The following is a 21,259-nucleotide window of genomic DNA, read 5'->3' as shown; positions in this document are numbered from 1 at the left end:
CAAAACTATTAAGAAGTGAGTATAATTGTGATGGATGTATTACTTGGTTTAATGTAAACATTTCACATTGTATATGGGAACAGCACTCTGATCCCCATATATGCATCAATGTATAAAGTCATGATTTCATTAAAAATAATTAATAAAAAAAGGAAAAGAAAAACAAAACCCAACTATAGTACATAAACTAGAAGGGAAGAGGAGAGAGAGGGAGGGATATTGGAGGAGGGAGGTTATTTGCGGGGACCTCACCTAATGTGCATGATGCAATAGTACATTTCAAAACTATTAGGAAATGAATATAATTGAGATGGATGTGTTACTTAGTTCAATGTATGCATTGCACATTGTATATCGAAGCAGTATGCTGAACCCCATAAATGCATCCATGTACAAAGTTATGATTTCATAAAAAATAATTTGAAAAAAAAAAAAGAACTAAAACAATACCTTTCATTTGATCCTGCAATCCCATTACTAGGCATCTACCCAAAACAAAAAAACAAACAAAAAAAACCATATTTTAACATAAGGGTATATTTACAATTGTCAAGATGCAGAAACAACCTAAATGCTCATCAAAACATGAATGGATTACTGAAGCCTGGTATATGTGTATCATGTGATACTATTCAATCATAAAAAAGATGGAGAACGTACATCTTTTGTATTAACCTGGAGAGAGTTGGAATACATTCTTCTTAGTAGAGTATGGCAAGAATGGAAAAGCAAGTATCCAACGTGCTCAATACTAATATGAAGCAGTAGATGAACTAATATATGGCCAAGTAAGGGAAAAACTCAAGTTAGGGGGGAGAGAGAGGAGAAAGGGGCAGATCGGTGTGTTCCCAGTGAATGGGCACAAGGTAAGGGCACATGGCACACCTCCTGGGGGTAGGACACAACTACGACAGGGACTTTCCCTAACAAATGCAAACACTGTAACTTAATTGTACCCTCCTATTAATCAGAAATAAAAGAAATAACACTTAAAACTGAATCTGTAGAAACCATGTGAACTGTGATGAGCTAACAGGCCCTGAACAAGGTTCCATGAGGAACAGAGATCAGTGGGAGGGCCCAGACTCAACTTTTAGTTGTAGGGGGTTCATGGAAGTGCCTCGGAACAAAGAAGCACAAGTCCCAGAGTTAAGTCAACTTACTGGGAACAAAACCCAAAATGGTCGGATTTTGTTTGGCCAAACCATGGGACAAAGGTTTCTATGTTTTCTACACAGATCTGCTACCCACCCTGCCACTGGAGCCTCTCCTGCCTCAGCCTCTAGTACTGACCTCACAAATGTCTGTGCAGGCTTGAAGGAGAGCCATGAGCTCACAATGAGCAGTGGTCAGGACTGGCTGCAGAGAGAACGGACACATGGACCAGCAAATATAGATGGCAGCAATGGCTGTTAGCTGCCCTCCGAGTTTCCACACTCCCCTCTTCCTTCAGGAAGGGAACCCCACATTTTTAGGGTAGTACATTGCCCAGGGAAAACATCTCCAGATTCTCTTGCCCCTAGGTATGGATAATGGGCAAACTACTGCTCAGGGAGATGTAGAGAGAAATTGTTCTAGGCTCCAGGCAAGGCTAATAACAAAAATCTAGGTGAGCTGAAACATGAGCTCTTTCCCTTTGAGTCTATGTGGAATAAGATGTGACAGCTGGAACTCTGGCAAGCATTTTAGACCCTGAGCCCCCTAAAGGATGTAAGGCACGTAATAGCACGATGACAGAAAGACAGAAGTCTGGATCCCTTATGAATAAGGAACAGCCAAACTACCCCTGTATGAAACATCACATGTGACAGAGAAACTTCTCCATTGGTTAAGGCCCTGTCATTTTGGGTTTTGTTCCCAGGAATGGACTTAACTCATCCTTATATTTGTGCAGTTAGGAAGCCACCATGAGAAGGGACACATCTACCTTTTTCTGATCCTTACATCCCAGATAGCAACAGTCAGCTCTCTGACTGCCTCTGCTGCTCCAGCCAAGCAGCCAGGAAGGGCCCTGAAGATCCCCCACCCCAGGGTCCTGCTGAAAAGCTCCATCTCTCTGAAGGTGTGGCAGGGTGCTGCCAAAAATGCCTATTGTCCTAGCTGAAAGTTCTATCAAAATTTGTGGCTTGTCTGCCCCCACACCCACCCCCAGTCTCTGCTTGAGTGTCAGGTCATGGGGCAAAGGTTTTTGTGTTTTCAGCTCCGGGACATCTCCCAGACTAGAGCAGAGACAGGGAGGTCTCAAAGACATAACTGGATGGCTGGGCATAACTGGATGGCTGGGCAGGAGGGGCAGGAGGAGCCTCTGCTCTTAGCAGACACCTGAAGGGGCTGCTGAGTTTGCTCTGGGGATCTGGACGCCTTCTATTCATCCCTGATAGGTGACCCTGGCCACATTGCCTCACTCATTCACCCTAAACAAAACCACACTTGGTTGGTCTCTGGTCTGTATGAGGCACTGGGCCCATGTATACAGGTGCAGAGATGAAAGGTCCTAAGGTCACTGAGCTGGCCTCTAATGGGACAGAGGGAGAAACAAACATCACACACCATGGGAACCAGCACTGCCTGACTCTGGGTGACAGGAAATGTGAGGGCTGCCTGGACCAGCCCGGACTTTGGGGGCTTCCCCGGGAACAGTAACTGCCACCAGCTCAGCCCTCTGGGCCTCTTGTGGACAAGGCAAGGTTCAGGCACAGGAAGAACAAGCCCGTTCACCAGCCTGCTGTGCGGCAGCCCTGGGGAGACTCTCCCACTACCACCTTTGGGAGAAGGCCCAGGTCTGTGTGCTCATGTGTTACTGACTGACCCTCACTGAGCACTCAGTACCTCCCCAGCTCCTTCCTATACCCACTCCATGTTTAGTTCAGGAATCTTCACCACAGCCTATGAGACAGTTGTGGTCTCAGCCCCATTTTTTTTTTGGAGGGGGGGGATGTGAGGCCCAGAAAAGTTAAATGAGCCAGAGCACAGAGCTGCTGTGTCAGACCCGGATGCAGCCTTGGACTGGTATGGAGCTCAGACCGTGTGCTCCAAAGTGCACATGCCATGGCCACCTCCCTCCTCAGATGGGAAGAGGGATTTACAGACATCAGGCAAGGGGCAGAATCCTCCCAGACCTAGGTTTGTAGAGGCCTCAGAATCTAAGACACCAAAGGCCACTGTCCAGTTCTGGAACTGTGTGAGGATTCTGAAGGTGACTGGAGTGGACCAGAAGGGGCCCTCTCTCCTGACCCCTGTCGGGAACATTTCAAAGCCTTTAAAGCCCACACTCCTGCCTTGGTCAAGACAGCCTGGCAGGTCAGAGCCCTGCCAAGCCTGCCAAGCACTGTCTATCTTATATGAACACATGGATGTCAGCAACTATTGTCCCCTGAGGGAGAACTCTGCTCCTTTACATCAGTTCCTGCTTTCAGCCAGAAAGTCACAGGAAGAGGGAGGCCTGGAAGAGCAAATGAATAACTCACACCAGGGAAGGAGTGGGCAGGGGGGGTGGGGAGGGGCCAGGATCCCAGCTCACCTTGAGGGCCAGATAGGCAGCTATGGTGATCCCAGCACTCAGGTGGCCATGGCCGTGCCGTAGCTCACTGGGAACATGTTGGATCCCTGGGCCTCAGCTCTCACCCTGAGGCCACTGCAGTGCAATGATTAGAGCCCGGTTGCAGCCTCCCTGCAACAAGGGGAGAACCACCTGGTCATCGTGAACTTGTCCTTTGTGAACAAGACACAACAGGCTGAGGGTCCCTCTTTCATCCCAGGCTTGATAGGCAGTCTGATGATTTTCACTTACACATTTTTAATGTAAGTATACTTCACATGAATATACAATTTCCATTTTTTTTTGTCACATATCGAACACACCCTGTGTCCCATCACCCAGATCAGGAAACAGATTCTCAGCACCCCAAAGACTCCTGGAGATACATCTGATGGCTAGCCTTTCCCCCAAAGGAAACCCCTACCCTGACTTCTACCAGCACAAGCCTAATTTTGCTTGATGCTACAGCTAACCTCTTCCGTATCTGGCTTCCTCAGCTCCATCTCATTCCCGAGCTTCCATGTCTGTCACATTGCTCGTCCCCGTGTACATTTCCATATATTATGCCGTTGTGTGGATACAGGGCAATAGACCGACCCATGCTACTGCGCGCATTTCCGTTCCTTCCAGTCCGGGGCTCTGATCCATAGGGCTACAAAGAGCATCTGGGCACCTTTGCTTCTGGGGGCACCCTTAGGAGTTTATCTTGGATGTGTGCTAAAAAAGGAGACTCCTAGGCCATGGGGCACACACTGTTATTGACAAATAACTTTCTCAAAGTGGCTCCATCAAGGGAAACTGCTACCAACAGTTGCCCTACATTCCTGCCTTTATTTTCTATCAATATCTTCCATCAACCTTATTCATTTCCATCAATATTTTCCATCAACCTTATTCATTTCCATCAATATTTTCCATCAACCTTATTCATTTTGATTCTAATAAAATACCAGCTTTTAAGTGTACAGTTCAGTGGTGTGACGTACATTCACACTGTGGTGCAACGTACATTCACACTGTGGTGCAACTGTCACCACCAATCATCTACACAATTTATTTTGTAAAACTGAAACTGTCCTCAATAAACATAAATGCCCCATTTCCCAATTTCCACCCCTTCTCCCCTCACAACCACCTTTCTACTTCCTGTGTCCATGAAATTAACTACTCCGGACACCTCATATAAGAGCAATTACACAATCTGTACCTTTGGGAATGGCTTAGCAGTGTCCCTGAGGTACATCCACGTGGTAGCATGTGTCAGAATCTCCCTCCCTGGTAAGGTTGAATAACATTCCATTGTGTGTATAGGACCACATTTGGTTTATCTGTTCATCTTTGATGAACACTTGGGGTGCTTCCACATTTCAGCGAGTGTGAATAACACTTCTAGGAACATGGGGGGACTAATACCACTTTGAGACTGTGCTTTCATATGGAATCCTGTTTAACTTTTTGAGGATCCACCATGCTGTGGTTATGTGTTAAGGATTTCTGAGCTAATACATGAAATGGGTGTGCCATCCTAAGGAGTGTAAAGTGGGTTTTCATTGAGCTTTAGCTCTGTAGTGCTCTAATGATGAGCGCTGTTGAGTATCTTTTCATGAGCTTATTGGGCATATGCATATCACCGCTGGAGAAATATCTCTTCAGGTCATTTGGCTGTTGTTTAATCGGGTGATTTGCTTTATTGTTGTCAATGTATTGGCGTTCTCTACAAATTCCAGACGTGAACCCCTAATCAGGTATAGGAAGTGCAGGTATTTTCTCCCATTTCATAGGTTGTCTTTGATCTCTTGCACCCTTTGATACTCAGGGATTTTAGATTCTTTTTCTTCTTTTTCACTTTCAGACACAGTCTCACTTTGTCACCCTGGGTAGAGGGACATGGCATCCATAGCTCACAGCAACCTCTAACTTCTGGGCTCAAGTGACCCTCTCCCCTCAGTTCCCAAGTAGCTGGGACTACAGGCAAGACCCACAATTTCCAGCTTCTTTTAGAGACAGGGTCCTTTACTTAGCCTGGGCTTGAACTCCTGTGCTCCAGCAATCCACCTACCTCAGCCTCCCAGAGTACCAGAATTAGAGGGTGAGCCTCTGCACCCAATCCAACATTTACCTTTTGATGTGGTCCTGTTTCCCGAGTGTAAATATGTACCCTGTGCTTTTGGTATTATAGGCAAAATGTCAATGCCAGATCCATTGCCCTCAAGCTTTCCTCCTGTGGTTTCTTCTGGGAGTTTCATAGTTATAACACTTAACATTTAAGTCCTCAATTCACTATGAGTTAATTCATGTGTATGGTTTCATGTCAGGATCCTGCTTCAGCCCCCCATTTGTGGATGTCCAGTCATCCCAGTCCCATTCACTGAAGACTGTCCCTTCCCCACTGGGTGCACATGTCACCCTTGTAAAATCATTTAACCATACAGGAGCAGGTTGAATTCTGTGCTCAGTGTTCTCTCCCATTGCTCTCTAAGTCTGCCCCTGCCAGTACCACCCTGTTTTGAACTCAGGAGCTTGTAATGAGTTCTGAAAACAGGAAGTATAAGACCTCCAACTTTGTATTTTTCAAGATTGTTTTCTTTGGGGTCACTTGAGATTCCATATACCTGAACCTTTCCTAACTTTGCTTTGGTTTTCATACTACTTTTAGGGAATCTTCAGCGTTTTCTACGTATGAGATCATGTCATTTGCAAACTGATCACTTTAAACCTTCTTTTTTGATTCAAGTACCTTTTCTTTCTTTCTCTTATCTAATTGTTCTTTCAGTTATTGGTGTCACCAAAATTACATGTGTTCAAAACATCCACTCATGATAGCCTTAAATCAAGCACAAGACACAAATAGTGCTAGGCTTTATCACTGTCCATGTATTTGCCTTTACCAGACATCTTTATTTCTTCATCAAGCTTTGAGTTCCTGTCTAGTGTCCTTTCTTTTCAAAAGAAGGACTCTTTCCATTGTAGGGCAGGGCTGCTGGTGCTCACCTTTTGGATAGCTGACAAATGTCTTAATTTCTTCCTCATTTTTGAAACACAGTTTCTCGGATGTTGGACTCTTGGTAGACAGACCTTTTTTTACCCCATGACTTTGAAAATTTCAACCCATTGATATCCTGACTCTAAGGTTTTTGATGACAAATCTTATCTCAATCATGTGGAAAAATGATAAGACTCATCTTCCTAGCAGCTCACTAGATGTTAATAAGGGACCTTGTTGTGCATCACACACTCCAGAATATTTCTGTATGGTATCATGATAGCAGGTATTTGTAGCATCCTTCCAACACTAATTCAAATTTAAAGAAATAGAAATTGAATACCTACCATAAAGACACGATAAACTCTCTAAAAACCTAAAGTTATTATAGGTTTTCACACTATAAATGAGAAGGCCATGGAAATGTGGTACGGGTTTTAATTTCTAATAAATGAAATATCAATCTCTATAACCCATGTAAACAAGAAACACTTGTTTCTCTTTGAAGATGAAAATGCTTTTGTGCCCATATAAGGGAAAAAAACCCTACCCTGTGTTATCCCCAGCCCTGATTGGTCCATTTCCCCCTGCCTCTGACCTCATAGAGAGCCATTGAGGCTGAAACCTATATAAGCCCCTGTCTGGGCTTGGGTCTTTGGTCGTTACAGCCCAGGAAGCTTCTTTCGGTGACCTGTGGACTTGACCTCCAGATAGCGTTTCCCTGATCGTAGTTCTTGCAGTTATCCCAGTGAGTAGTTTAGCATAGTGTACATAGTCTTCTTAGCGTAGTGTTATTTGTTTTGTTAGCGTAAGTTCACATATTATTTTTATCCTAGTTAGCTTTCATTGCTAGTGTTAGCCTATTTAGTGCCCCAGTTAGAATAGTTTGTTAGTGTTTTTGGCATAGTGAGTATAGTTGTTCTTCATTATTTAGTGTAGCTTATATAGCATAGTGGTAGTGTAGTCAGGCTCCCCATGGAGCCTGGGGCGTCCTCCGTGTCTCTGGACAAGGAGGTCCTCCAGGACTACGAGTTCTTAAGGACCCTTGGCCAGGGCGGCTTCGCTGAGGTGAAGCTGGCCCGGCACCGTGGAACTGGCACTGAGGTGGCGGTGAAGATCCTCAACAAACGCTTTATCGAGGGCCTCATGTCTGTGTCTTCAGAGATTGAGATCATGCAGAGACTGGACCATCCCCACATCCTCAAACTGCTGGAGGTCAGAGAGGGTAAGGAAAATATCTACCTCATAATAGAACATGCAGGTGCTGGTGACCTCTGTGACAGAGTAATGACATCTGGTCAGATGGAGGAGGGGGAGGCCCGAGCCATATTCTTGCAGCTACTGAAAGCCATGGAGTACCTTCACCAAGAGGGCATCGTGCACAGGGACCTGAAGCTTGAGAACATATTATTGGATTCCGAAAACAACGTCAAACTCGCTGACTTCGGCAGTGCTGCAACCTTCAGCGAAGGTAAGACCTTCACAGACTTATGTGGGACCCCCATGTATTTGGCCCCTGAAGTTTTCCTGGGCCCGAACTACAAGGGACCAGAGGCAGACATCTGGAGCCTTGGGGTCATCCTCTATTCGATGGCATCCGGGCTCTTCCCATTTAAAGGACGGGACCTCGATGAACTGCAAACGTCCATCTTAAGAGGCACCTATAGAACACCTGCTTTCATTACCCCCAAATTAAAATCATTTATCCACAAGATCCTAACCCTCGACCCCAGCAAGAGACCCACCCTCCGCCAGATGATGGACGACCCCTGGCTCCAGTCTCCCCAAGACAGCATGAGGTCACACAGGGCAGTGACGGACATGACACCAGAGACTGCCACCCCACTGGAGGCCTTCACCCCACTGGAGGCCTTCACCCCACTGGAGGACTTCACCCCACTGGAGACTGCCACCACACCTGAGGCTTCCACCCCACCGGAGATCACCACCCCACTGGAGGCCTCCACCCCACCGGAGGCTGCCACCACACTGGAGGCTGCCACACCACTGGAGGCCACAACACCACCGGAGGTTGTCACCCCACCAGAGGCCTCCATCCCATTGGTGGCCACAACCTCACAAGAGACCACCACCCCACCAGAGGCGTCAACCCCACCGGAGGCCCCCATCTACTCGGTGGCCACCACCCCACCAGAGGCCTCCATCCCATCAGTGGCTACCACCCCACAGGAGGCCGCCACCCCACCGGAAGCCTCTATCCCGTCGGTGGCCACCACACCACTGGAGGCCGCCACCCCACCAGAGGTGTCCACCCCACCGGAGGTCAACACCCCACCAGAGCCCTTCATCCCATCGGTGGACACCACCCCACAGGAGGCCACCACCACACCGGAGGCTGACATGCCACCAGAGCCCTCCATCCCATTGGTGGCCACCACCCCACAGGAGGCCACCAACCCACCAGAAGCCTCCATCCCATCGGTGGCCACCACCCCACAGGAGGCCACCACCCCACCGGAGACATCCATCCCATCGGTGGACACCACCCCACAAGAGGCCGCCACCCCACAGGAGGCCACCACCCCACCGGAGACCTCCATCCCATCGGTGGACACCACCCCACAGGAGGCCGCCACCCCACCGGAGGCCTCCATCCCATTGGTGGCCACCACCCCACAGGAGGCTGCCACCCTACCCGAAGCCTCCATCCCATCGGTGGCCACCACCCCACAGGAGGCCACCACCCCACTGGAGGCTGCCACCTCACCGGAAGGGGCCACCCCATCAGAGACCTCCTCCCTACTCATTCCCAGTCCCCATTACGCCCCCCAGCCTGGCCCCGTGTCCTCTTCCTCCAGCAAAAGCCACCTGAGGGGAGGCCTGGCTGGAGACACAGGAGCTGAGGGAAGTCCCCAACAGAACTATTCCCTTCCAGCTGGGCAGGTAGTGGACGACGAACCCACAGAAGTGGGCCAGGGCCAGCAGGGGTGCGCTAGGAGGATTCTGAACTTTTTTTGCAAAATGTTCTGCCTACCACCGGCCCAAAAGAAACACCGCAGGAACAAGGTTGTGCCTGGGACCAGCCAGCGGACTTGAGGTCGAGACCAGGAGGCGAGTGTGGGGCGTCCAAGCCCCGCTTCCTCCTTTCATTTCTTATTGGATTTTCAATAAAGAGATTGAAATTGTATCTTTTACTGTGTGTACATGTATGGGGAACAAGGTGAAGTTCAAGTGTGTGTGGAAAGCTAACACCCTCATCCCCGCAGGCAGATGCAGCATGTTGTCACTGATGTGTTGCCGCTGAAAAGCTGACCTCATAGATCGTTTGTGACACGGGGGTGAGAGGTACAGGGAGGGATTGGGGTATGTGTGTGTGGGGGTGTTTGTCACAGGGAATAAAGTGTCAGGCAGGATGAAGAAACCGTGACATCCGTGGCACAGCAGGGTGACCAGATTAAGGAGAATGTAGGGCACATTTCATAAGACCTGAGAGTCCACTTCAAATGTCTCCTTGGAGGGCAAGGCCTTGAGCTCCCAGGATCCTGAAACATCGTGTGGGAGGTCGGCCAGACCAGGACTCCCAGGAGTGTGGGGAGCCAGACAAGCAGCCTGCAGCCTGCAGAGGCCTCCTGGCCACAGTGGAGCCAGCTGAAGCATGGCCTGGACTCCCTCACTCCAATGCCCCAACCAGCTGGAACAACCATTGAGCCCGGACTGTGACTCCTGGGCACTTGTCTCCTCACTGCCCTTCTCTGCCTTTTCTTCCATGGTTGTGGGTGGTGGGGCAGGAGGGTGCTTAGTCATCTCCTGTTTCTTTCAGATCCATATAAATACATCTCACTCCAGAAAGCTGAGTCCTGGGCATTTTGCTGTTTGGGGTCCTCCCTGCACAGCTGAGGCTGTGCACCCCTTGTGCAGGCAGCTTGGAGCACAGTAGTCTTTGGAGTTAATGAGAAACAACAGTGGAAAGGGGCCGTGAGGGAACTACCAAGGTCCCCCAACAGCAGCACAGCAATCTCTGGGCCGTGTGCAGGGCAGAGAGGCACACACCTTGCATGGCCTCCCCACACTGAAGGGAGTCAGTGACCTGGCTGGAGTCCCCAAGGTGCCCTAAGGGACCACTTGTCCCACTGTGTTTTCTGACTGAATAGTGTGTTACTGACAGTTTTCTGAGTGTTCTTCTCTCCTTTTCATAACAGTAGCACAGGTGGGTCTCTCTAAGAGGACTGAGCCAGGTGTTGGCCTTTCGTTCCCCCAAAACGATTCCTCTGTGTTTAGTACTTTCTTTGAAAAAACGCATTTCCACATGGATACCCTTTTTTTTGGGGGGGGGGATTACCTCTTTATATCTTTTTTTTTTTTTAAATCCACACACTGAATCAACTTTGAAACAATGTCTAACTTACATAGTATTACACCCATATTCCCTCACTAAGGGCACATTTCATGCCTTTTTCACAAGACATCCTCCTCCCTGTCTCACCCCATATGCAGAACCATGTGCTTCCAGAGTTCCACACTTTTCATCACCAGTAACTTTAAACTGTGGTGAAAACCCTAAAAAAGGACATTCTGAATTGTCTTTTACAGAGATAGGTACCTGTAATAAAATAGCTTAAACATTAGTGTAGGCCCACGAGATGTTAGCCTCCATAAAAATACATTTGCTAATAGAAATCAAGGATGCTGTTGGAAGCCTGTGTATGACCCTTTGCTTTCTTTAGAAATGACAATAATGCTAATCACTTCTGTCTTCCCTTAACTGAGTTGTTTGAACCTAATATGCTGACTTAGCACAAATAAGGCTAATGAGCTGAGGGCAAGATTTTGATATTACAAAGCATCTACCTATCAAATAAACTGCTTGGGGAAATGTATCAACTTGAAATTATTTGGGGTTATCTGTGGATTCAAGCTCCATCTATATTCCTGTAACCTGTGGTTGATAAATTCGTGTGTTCAACAAATATTTATTGAGCACCCATTATATGCTTGGACTCAGGTATGTGGAATCCTAGGAAGATAGCAGTGAATGAAACAGACATGGTCTTTTTAAGGCTTTCTGTTTACTTTCAAAGATGGGCATTCAATGAATAATTACACAAACCTTTTGTTACAAGTTTGTTAAGTGAAATAGTAGATGAAAAGGGAATGTTTTGAGCATGTTTTTTAAGTTATAGTATTATTTCATTTTCCTTTTTCTAAATGTAGCATTAAAATCATCCAACACACAGATATTCCTATGGCCCCTTACACATTGTACTCTATCTAAAGTTAGGTATTCTAATTCTGAGATGAAGGAAATCATCTCCTTAAATGGCAACATTTCTGAAAAGTAAGTTTCATATTCATGTGATGGGAAATCAACTCCCCATATACGCAATCCAAAAACTCCTCCAGTCCAGAGCTAAAGGAACATAGCTCACACCCACAGCTAACATGGGGTGCCCATGCAGAGAGGGCCCCAAAACAACAAGCAAGGGAGTTTAACTTCTGAAACAAGCGAATTCTTTATTTGTACAGAATAACACGGAAGAAAAGCATCATTTTCCTTTTAGCCCCTTTATTAGTGTTTTGGCTCCACCCAAGTTACCATGTACCAAGCTACAAATAATAGAAACCAACCAACTTAACATCCCTGAAATGCATGCAACTGACTCCCTAAAGCACACATCAGTTCTAAGCCTCTGAGTCTGACTGGCACTGGGCAGAGACTATGGTGCTGCTGGGTCACCAGCTGTGTCTGTCGTGCTGCTGGAGTTTGAAGTTGCTGCTGCTTTGGCTTCTGGCTGTGGGGTTTCCGTCTGGGCACCTTTTCCATTCTCAGCACTTTTCTCCCTCTTCTCTGCTGCCATCTCTATGATTGCCTGCAGTAGCTGATCGGTTTCAAGGTTGCTGGGCTGGAGTTCATAAATCTGAACTTGACCTGGGACATCAATTGCTTTCTGTTCGAATTTTTCCAAGATGGTCTGAACCTTTCTGACACCATCTCTCCTGACTTGACGCACATCAGCTCGTCTTTCCGGTCCACAGAATCCAGGGCCAGCAGCTCTTTGGTCAGATACTCTTAGATCGTCAGATCTTTTTGTCAGTCTTCCTGCCTTCAAAGTTGTCTGCCACCTGCTCTAGCCCTTGCACCTTCTCCGGGATGGCTTCTACTTTCAGCACACATGGATCTTTGAGGAGGGCCTCAGCTTCTGCTGGTTTTGAGGGTGTAGCTTCTGCAGGGGCAGGGCTGGGGGCTGCCCTCTCTTCTGCAACCACATTATTGGGGGAAGAGGGGTCAGCAGAAGGGCCAGGGTTAGGAGGATCACAAGCGACTGGAACAGAAGGAAGTTTATTTCCACCTTCTCAGCAGGAGGTGGGGGCTTCTGGGAAGCATGTTTGGAATCTGCGTCCTTACAGATCACTTGAATCGGGATGTGTCCAGGATGGAGATTTGGTCCAGCTGGGCCTGGTTTCTTTTCAGGTAGTTTTAGTGTCTTCATGCAATAGAAGCTAATTCAAGTGGCTAGAGAGATAGTTAGGAGAAGGGCCCCCTCTGTATTTTCCTAGGATAGCATACATTCCATATGCCACTTACTAGCAGTGTCTAGAGAAATGTGCAGACATTGCATCTTTTTTATTTATATGTATCCAATTTATTATTCTGTGACCTAAGAAATCAGGCATTCACACTAGGATGACCTATGAAATTCAACACCTGAGCATCTTTGTCAATACATACAACTGAGATGACCTGGCTGCTCTCACCCAACCAACGATACCAGAAATAGTCCTACTCATCACAGATCACAGCAAGACAGATCCAGTGTTTTACCCCAACTTCCAGTCAGGAGACATACAAATGAGCCCTTGTTTCCCAACCCTTCCAGCCATTCCAGTTGCTGAGGAGGCAGTCTAGTGTGGCGTCCCCTGCGTTGCTCCCCTATACCATCTTGAACTGACATTTTGACAGAAATTGGGGTAGGGAAGCCCCCAAACCTAACTGAGAACTGCTATGTTTCCACCTTCCCTCCCCCCTCTCAGTTAGCAAAGCAATAATGGTCAAACCCAGCCAAGTCAGAATTAGTGCGGTTGGAAAACGAACACAGAGGCTTGCCCAGGACAGATCCAACACAGTGATAGAAATGTCGCAATATCCAGAGGAAACCTTTTTCAGTTAGGGGGTAGGGCAGCTGGGAAGCACCAGAGAAAGAGTGAGCTGAACTCAACCAGAGAAGCTGTGGAATCCACAGAGGCTTGTAATTTACCTTCCACTTGGGGTTATCTGTGGGCTCAAGCTCTATATTCTTATAACCCATGGTTGATAAACCTGCAGGGGTAGGGAAGGGAGGAGAGAGACAGAGGTCCTGCCACTTTAGGGATTGAACACACTGAAATGGGGAATCGGGATGCCATAAAGACAAAACTGCCAAGCCTCCTTCCACAAACAGAAAAAGGTGGACTGATTTGAGAGTCCCCTGTACTGGAGGAACCCTCTCAGCCTTCCCTGGCTTCCCGCTACCCAAGTCCCAGGGACCATGCCCTCCAGGCCTGCAGGTCATTGTTGTTCCCTGTTACAGCTGTCTCAAGGGCTGCTCACAATAGTCAGGTGTTGCTATTGCATTTAAGGCCCGATTTGACTAAGACTCTTTGCAACAATCACATTGGAACCTTTGGGATAAGCAGAAATTGGTGGCTTACTAACATTCCTTTTCAACTATATATTAATGTGTGTGGGGTGCTCCTGGTCCTAGACTCAACCAGAAAGAATTAGAAATCTTTAATAGACCTATATCAATCACTGAAATAGCATCATGAATATGAAATCTCCCTAAGAAGAAAAGTCCGGGACCAGACAGCTTCACATCTGAATTCTACCAAACCTTTCAAGCAGAATTAGTACCTATATTATACAACATTTTCCAAAGTATAGAAGAAGAATGAATACTTCCCAACACATTCTATGAAGCAAGTATCACCCTGATACCCAAACCAGGAAAGGATCCAACAAAGAAAGAATATTATACACCGTGATCAAGTTCGTTTTATTCCCGGGTTACAAGGTTGGTTCAACATACGCATATTTATAAATATAATACATCACATCAATAAAATAAAAAACAAAGACCTTGTGATTCTCTCAATTGACACAGAATAAGCCTTTGATAATATCCAGCATCCTTTCATGATCAGAACTCTTAAGAAAAAGGGCATAGAAGGGACATTTCTTAAAGTGATAGAGGCCATTTACAACAAATGCACAGCTAATATCATATTGAATGGTGTAAAATTGAAAACATTTCCACTCAGATCAGGAATGAGACAAGGATGCCCACTGTCTCCACTGCTATTTAACATAGTAATGGAAGTCTTAGCTATCCAATCAGGCAAGAGAAGGTGATCAAAATAGGGTCAGAGGAGATCAAACTCTCACTCTTTGCTGATGACATGATTTCTATACCTGGAAAATCCCAGGGACTCAACTTCAAAACTCTTAGATATGACCAAGTTATATGGCAGCATCTCAGGATACAAAATCAATACTCACAATTTAGTAGCTTTTATATACGTCAACAATAGTCAAGCTGAAAAAAAACAAACAAATAAAAAAAAAAGAACACTATTCCTTTTACAATATGCTAAAGAAGATGAAATCTCATGGAATTTACCTAACAAAGGAAGTGAAAGACCTCTATAATGAGAACTATGAAGCTCTGAGAAAAGAAATAGCTGAGGATGTTAACAAATGAAAAAAAAAAAAATACCATGCTCATGGCTGGGTAGAATCAACATTGTTAAAATGTCCATACTACCTAAAGCAATCTATAGATTTAATGCAATCCCTATTAAAGCACCATTGTCATACTTTAATGAACTTGAAAAAATAGTACTTCATTTTATATGGAATCAGAAAAACTCAAATAGCAAACACATTACTCAGAAATAAGAACAAATCAGGAGGTATCACATGACTAGACTTCAGGCTATACTGTAAATCTATAGTGATCAAAACAGCATGGTATTGGCACAAAAACAGAGAAGTAGATGTCTGGAACAGAATAGAGAACCAAGAGATGAATCCAGCTACTTACCGTTATTTAATCTTTGACAAGCTAATTAAAAACATTCAGTGGGGAAAAGATTCCCTATTTAACAAATGGTGCTGGGTGAACTGGCTGGCAACCTATAAAAGACTGAAATTGGACCCACACCTTTCACCATTAACTAAGATAGACTCTCACTGAATAAAAGATTTAAACTTAAGACATGAAACTATAAAAATACTAGAGGAGAGTGCAGGGAAAACGCTTGAAGAAATCGGGCTGGGCGAGTATTTTATGAGGAGGACCACCCGGGCAATTGAAGCAGCTTCAAAAATACACTACTGGGACTTGATCAAACTAAAAAGCTTCTGCACAGCCAAGAACACAGTAAGTAAAGCAAGAAAACAGCCCTCAGAATGGGAGAAGATATTTGCAGGTTATGTCTCCGACAAAGGTTTAATAACCAGAATTCACAGAGAACTCAAACGCATTAGCAAGAATGGAACAAGGGATCCCATCGCAGACTGGGCAAGGGATTTGAAGAGAAACCTCTCTGAAGAAGACAGGCGCGTGGCCTTCAGACATATGAAAAAATGCTCATCATCTTTAATCATCAGAGAAATGCAAATCAAAACTACTTTGAGATACCATCTAACTCCAGTGAGACTAGCCTATATCTCAAAATCCCAAGACTAGAGATGTTGGCGTGGATGTGGAGAAAAGGGAACACTTTTGCACTGCTGGTGCGAATGCAAATTAATACATTCCTTTTGGAAAGAGATATGGAGAACACTTAGAGATCTAAAAATAGATCTGCCATTCAATCCTGTAATCCCTCTACTGGGCATATACCCAAAAGACCAAAAAGCACATCATAACAAAAATATTTGTACCAGAATGTTTATTGCAGCTCAATTCATAATTACTTAGTCATGGAAGAATCCCAAGTGCCCATCGATCCACGAATGGATTAATAAATTGTGATACATGTACACCATGGAATATTATGCAGCCTTAAAGAAAGATAGAGACTTTACCTCTTTCATGTTTACATGGATGGAGCTGGAACATATTCTTCCTAGTAAAGTATCTCAAGAATGGAAGAAAAAGTACCCAATGTACTCAGCCTACTATGAAACTAATTTAGGGTTTTCACATGAAAGCTATAACCCAGTTACAACCTAAGAACAGGGGGAAGGGGGAAAGGGAGGGGAGGGAGGGGGGAGGTGGGTAGAGGGAATGGGATTACACCAGTGGTGCATCTTACAAGGGTATATGTGAAACTTGGTAAATGGTCTGTGAAGCTAGTGAATGATGCCCCATGATCATATCAATGTACACAGCTATGATTTAATAAAAATAAAAAAAAATAAATAAATAAAACGTAACTAAGCTTAAGCCATCGGTAATAGAAATTATACTCAATTATCATTAGCTCAAATAAGAATAATGATATTGCATTAGCTTACAGGTACTTTTTCTCTTTGTAAAATAGACACATTCCAATAAACTTGGCTATAAAGAAAAAAAAAGAATATAAGGTGATGGTATGTCGATACAATATTTGCTTTTTAAATTCTGGTCATTTTTAATGAACTTTTAAGTGTATTGGAGAGATTCCTTGCATTCATATTCGTAAGTTAATGTGATCAGTTTAAATTTAAGTGTGCTTGAAAAAATTTATTTAGAAAGTGTATTGACATTTAAATTTATATGAATATTAGCTTACTTCAGGGTATTGTTACTGAATTTTGTTAGACTTATTAAATATAACTGAATTTAAGGTCTTAAAGCTTTGACTACTAGAGTGTTAAATTAAATCAAATATAATGATTAAAAAAAAATAAAGTTGTGCTGCCCTGGCTCAAGGGCTCCACGGGAATGGGGTCCACTTCAATTGATTCTTCAAGCTCTTGCAACCCCTCAGCACTCAAGGAGTCATCCTCAGCCAGCCTGGCACTTGCCGGCTCCTTTGCACTTGACAGCAGGTCACGGATTGGCAGCACCTCACATTTTGCCTCCTTGGCTTCTGGCAGCTGTTTGGTCATGCTTTCTCTCTTACGCTAAAACCACCAGCGACCGGATTTCTTTGGCATCTTGTCTTTAACCCAGAACACGACTGTGGCCTTAAGCAGACTCTTCTGAAACACCTGTGAGCTGAGGGTCATGGGAGCAGCCAATGCCCATTTATAGTAACAATTATACATCCGTATGACAAGGTTAGGGTTATCTATGAGCCCAGGGTTTTCTACAAACTCATGATAAGTAAAAATATGTTCCATGAATTTTTGTTTAGAAATTTCTCCCTTCTCACTGAGGCCCCCACACAGACAGAAGGTGAAATCTGGCAAGTCCATGGCAGAATCTGAGAGGCACTCAGTGCCACTATCAGCACCTTTACCTCCCACAGACTGTGGTGACTGGGAGCCACAGAGCATGTCAGACTCGGGCCACTGCCTGGAGCCGGGATCTGATTCACTTTTAGGGAAATAGAGAGCTGCAACTTCATGTTCTAGAGCCTTTAGGTCATCAAGGTTAATATCATCAGGTCCCTGCTGCTGGCTTCTCTTGTGGATACCTTGCTTCTTTGACGGTGAGTCTACTTTAGCTGCTGGTTTGGATTCTGAAGCAACCTCTACTGAGGATGGGCTGGGAAGTTGGTCCACATCTAACATAGATAGAACCTGGGGACTCTCCAGAGGCTGGAGGAGCTCTGCGGTGGGAGATGTGTCACTCAACTGCTTACACAGGGCTGTGGGCTTGGGTTTCACAATAGGACAGTGTCTTCGATGGAAGCATCCTTCTCAACTTCACTTAGGAGGTTGTCCTCACTGGGAATTACCTGAAAATGGGTATCTTCTGGTGTAATTGTAACCATCCTGGAATGATAGTCAGCTCTTTCTCTTTTGCTGACCTGGGTGGATTCTGGAAATCCTCCCCATGTCCACTCCGTGTGAGACTCTGATGTGAGCAGGCTCTCAGTGGGTTTCACCTCCAGCTCTGAATCACTCTTAGGACATGCTGCCTGGGAATAGGTGTTCTCTAAAGGGGACCAGTCTCCATCAGATAAGGGGTAGCGATCTCCAGCATGAAAGAGCAGAGGCTCCTTGTATTCTTCTTCCTTGCAGGAAGCATCTGAAGATCCTCTTGCTGACCCGGAGCCCTGTCGTCTTCAGAGCTCCCGCCCCCAGCACACGTGTCTCCGCAGCGGGAGAAGCAGCCTGCTCTTCCTTCTTCCTGTCCCGTTTGCATTTCTTTCTCCTTCGTTTTTTCTTTTTCACAGAACTCGGGGTGAAAACTGTCTCTGTTTCCAAGGTGTGTGAGCCGTCTGGACTCTGGGATTGTTTTTCATCTCCACCCGATTTCATCAAAGGGGTGTCAGTATCTTTAAAGATTTGATCTTTGCTTGGAATTGGTGAGGTGGCGAGGTAAGCAGGAAGCTTTTCACATTCCTCTTGAGTCTCCTCCACAAAGAAAGCTTCTCCATTGTCACCCAAGTTCATGTGAAGATCCACTGCATTGCCATGGATTTCTAAATCAATCGCTTTCTCTTTGGATCTCAGGACTCCCAGCTTCCCAAACCGAACGTGGAAAGGCGAACACTGACAGGTGCCGTCCTGCTGCTGCACCAGGATGACGTCCAGACCCCCAGAGAGGGTGGCCTGGTGAATGCCCTTGTAGAGTTCCTTCAGGGTGACAATCACCCGCCCCATCAGCTCTCCCACATAATTCACAGTTTGAGACTGCAGAGGCTTTGCTCTCGGCCAGCAGGCAGCCAAGGGGAGGCGGCTGCTGGACCGCAGCAGGGAGGACCCACTGGGAGGGCGGGCAGCCAAGGGAAATTTGCAGACCAGGGTTGCAGGAGGGGACAGGGCTCCCGCCAGGGTCGCCACTGTCTCAGGAGCTGCCTGGGCCACCACCAAGCCCAGTGGCCCTCATGAATGGGACCCAGCGGTGGGAGCAGAGGCGGAGCAGCAGGCAGCTGGCCATATTAGTGTGTTTTATAAGGATACGGAAGCTATTCAGGTAAAACCCCTCAACTTTTCCAAATTAACACAGGTGGTTCAGGGAAAGGAGGAAAGCCCAGCAATATGTAGAGAAAGAATCACTGAAGCTGTCAGAAAGTGTACAACATGGGCCTAGTTCAGCCAAGGCAGAAATAGTGATTGATACACGATTGACACCTCTGACTGTGATAACCCACAGGAAACACCAGAAGATGACCTTGAGCCCCCAGACATGCCCCAGCTACTGGCAGTGGCCTCCACTGTCCCCAACAAGGAGGATATGTAACACAGGGGAGCGCCAAAGGCCAGATTATTTGGGGTGGCTTTTGTAGCAATGTCCTCCCCAGACACTCACTCCAAGGTGCCCTGGGGATGGTGGAAAGACCTGTCACCCTCCAGGGAAACCTGGACCCTTTTAAAGAGACTGTCATGCTAGCCCCAGAGGGACCAAAGGCGAAGAGGGAAAAGCCATGAAGCACTGGTGGTCCTGTCCCAAATGGGGATATCCTGGTTATTGGGTGTGGAGTGTGCCTGGATCACAGAGAGGCTGAGGGGATGTCTAGACCCTGGTGACCATGGTCATAAATGACCAGGCCCTAAGTGGCAGGATTCCACACTGGCTCCCACTCATCCCCTCCAAATCACACATGAAGAACCCTGGCCAACCCTGGATGTGGCTATTAAGCAAATTTTTTCTAATTGATTTGGCAGCCACCTATTTCATCATAATAACCTGTGGTGATCCCTGTCATCCTCTTGTATAGCTGTGGCATTGATGGGTGCCCCACCAGGAGCACCCCACACACATTATTATGTAGTTGAAAAGGAATGTTAGTAAGCCACCAATTTCTGCTTATCCCAGAGGTTCCAGTGATATTGTTGCAAAGAGTCTTTGTCAAATTGGGCCTTAAATGCAATAGCAACACCTGACTATTGTGAGCAGCCCTTGAGACAGCTGTAACAGGGAACAACAATGACCTGCAGGCCTGGAGGGCATGGACCCTGGGATTTGGGTAGCGGGAAGCCAGGGAAGGCTGAGAGGGTTCCTCCAGTACAGGGGACTCTCAGATCAGTCCACCTTTTTCTGTTCATTGAAGGAGGCTTGGCAGGCTTGTCTTTATGGCATTCTGATTCCCCATTTCAGTGTGTTCAATTCCTAAAGTGGCAGGACCTCTGTCTCTCTCCTCCCTTCCCTACCCCTGCGGGTTTATCAACCACGGGTTATAAGAATATACATAGAGCTTGAGCCCACAGATAACCCCAAGTGGAAGGTAAATTACAAGCCTCTGTGGATTCCACAGCTTCTCTGGTTGAGTTCGGCTCACTCTTTCTCTGGTGCTTCCCAGCTGCCCTACCCCCTAACTGAAAAAGCTGTCCTCTGGATATTGCGACATTTCTATCACTGTGTTGGATCTGTCCTGGGCAAGACTCTGTGTTCGTTTTCCGACCGCACTAATTCTGACTTGGCTGGGTTTGATTATTATTACTTTGCTAAATGAGAGGGGGGAGGGAAGGTGGAAACATAGCAGTTCTCAGTTAGGTTTGGGGGTTTCCCTACCCCAATTTCTGTCAAAATGTCAGTTCAAGATGGTATAGGGGAGCATGGCAGGGGACTCCCCACTAGACTGCCTCCTCAGCAACTGAAATGGCTAGGAAGAGTTGGGAAAAAATGGCTCATTTGTGTGTCTCCTGACTGGAAGTTGGGGTAAAGACTGGATCTGTCTTGGTGTGATCTGTGAAG

The 21,259-nt window shown here is 46.2% G+C and overlaps 2 pseudogenes; both read right to left on the bottom strand.

Annotated features, from left to right (window-relative positions):
- Positions 1-12,196: 12,196 nt before the first annotated feature.
- Positions 12,197-12,970, bottom strand: LOC128598353 (BAG family molecular chaperone regulator 3-like; annotated as a pseudogene).
- Positions 12,971-17,331: 4,361 nt separating this feature from the next.
- Positions 17,332-19,949, bottom strand: LOC128598352 (phosphatidate phosphatase LPIN2-like; annotated as a pseudogene).
- Positions 19,950-21,259: the final 1,310 nt, after the last annotated feature.

The sequence above is a fragment of the Nycticebus coucang genome, chromosome 11 (genome assembly GCF_027406575.1).
Source record: "Nycticebus coucang isolate mNycCou1 chromosome 11, mNycCou1.pri, whole genome shotgun sequence".
Lineage (NCBI taxonomy): Eukaryota > Metazoa > Chordata > Mammalia > Primates > Lorisidae > Nycticebus > Nycticebus coucang.
Note: the sequence above shows the minus strand (reverse complement) of the source record. Positions and strands in the feature narration are given on the sequence as shown.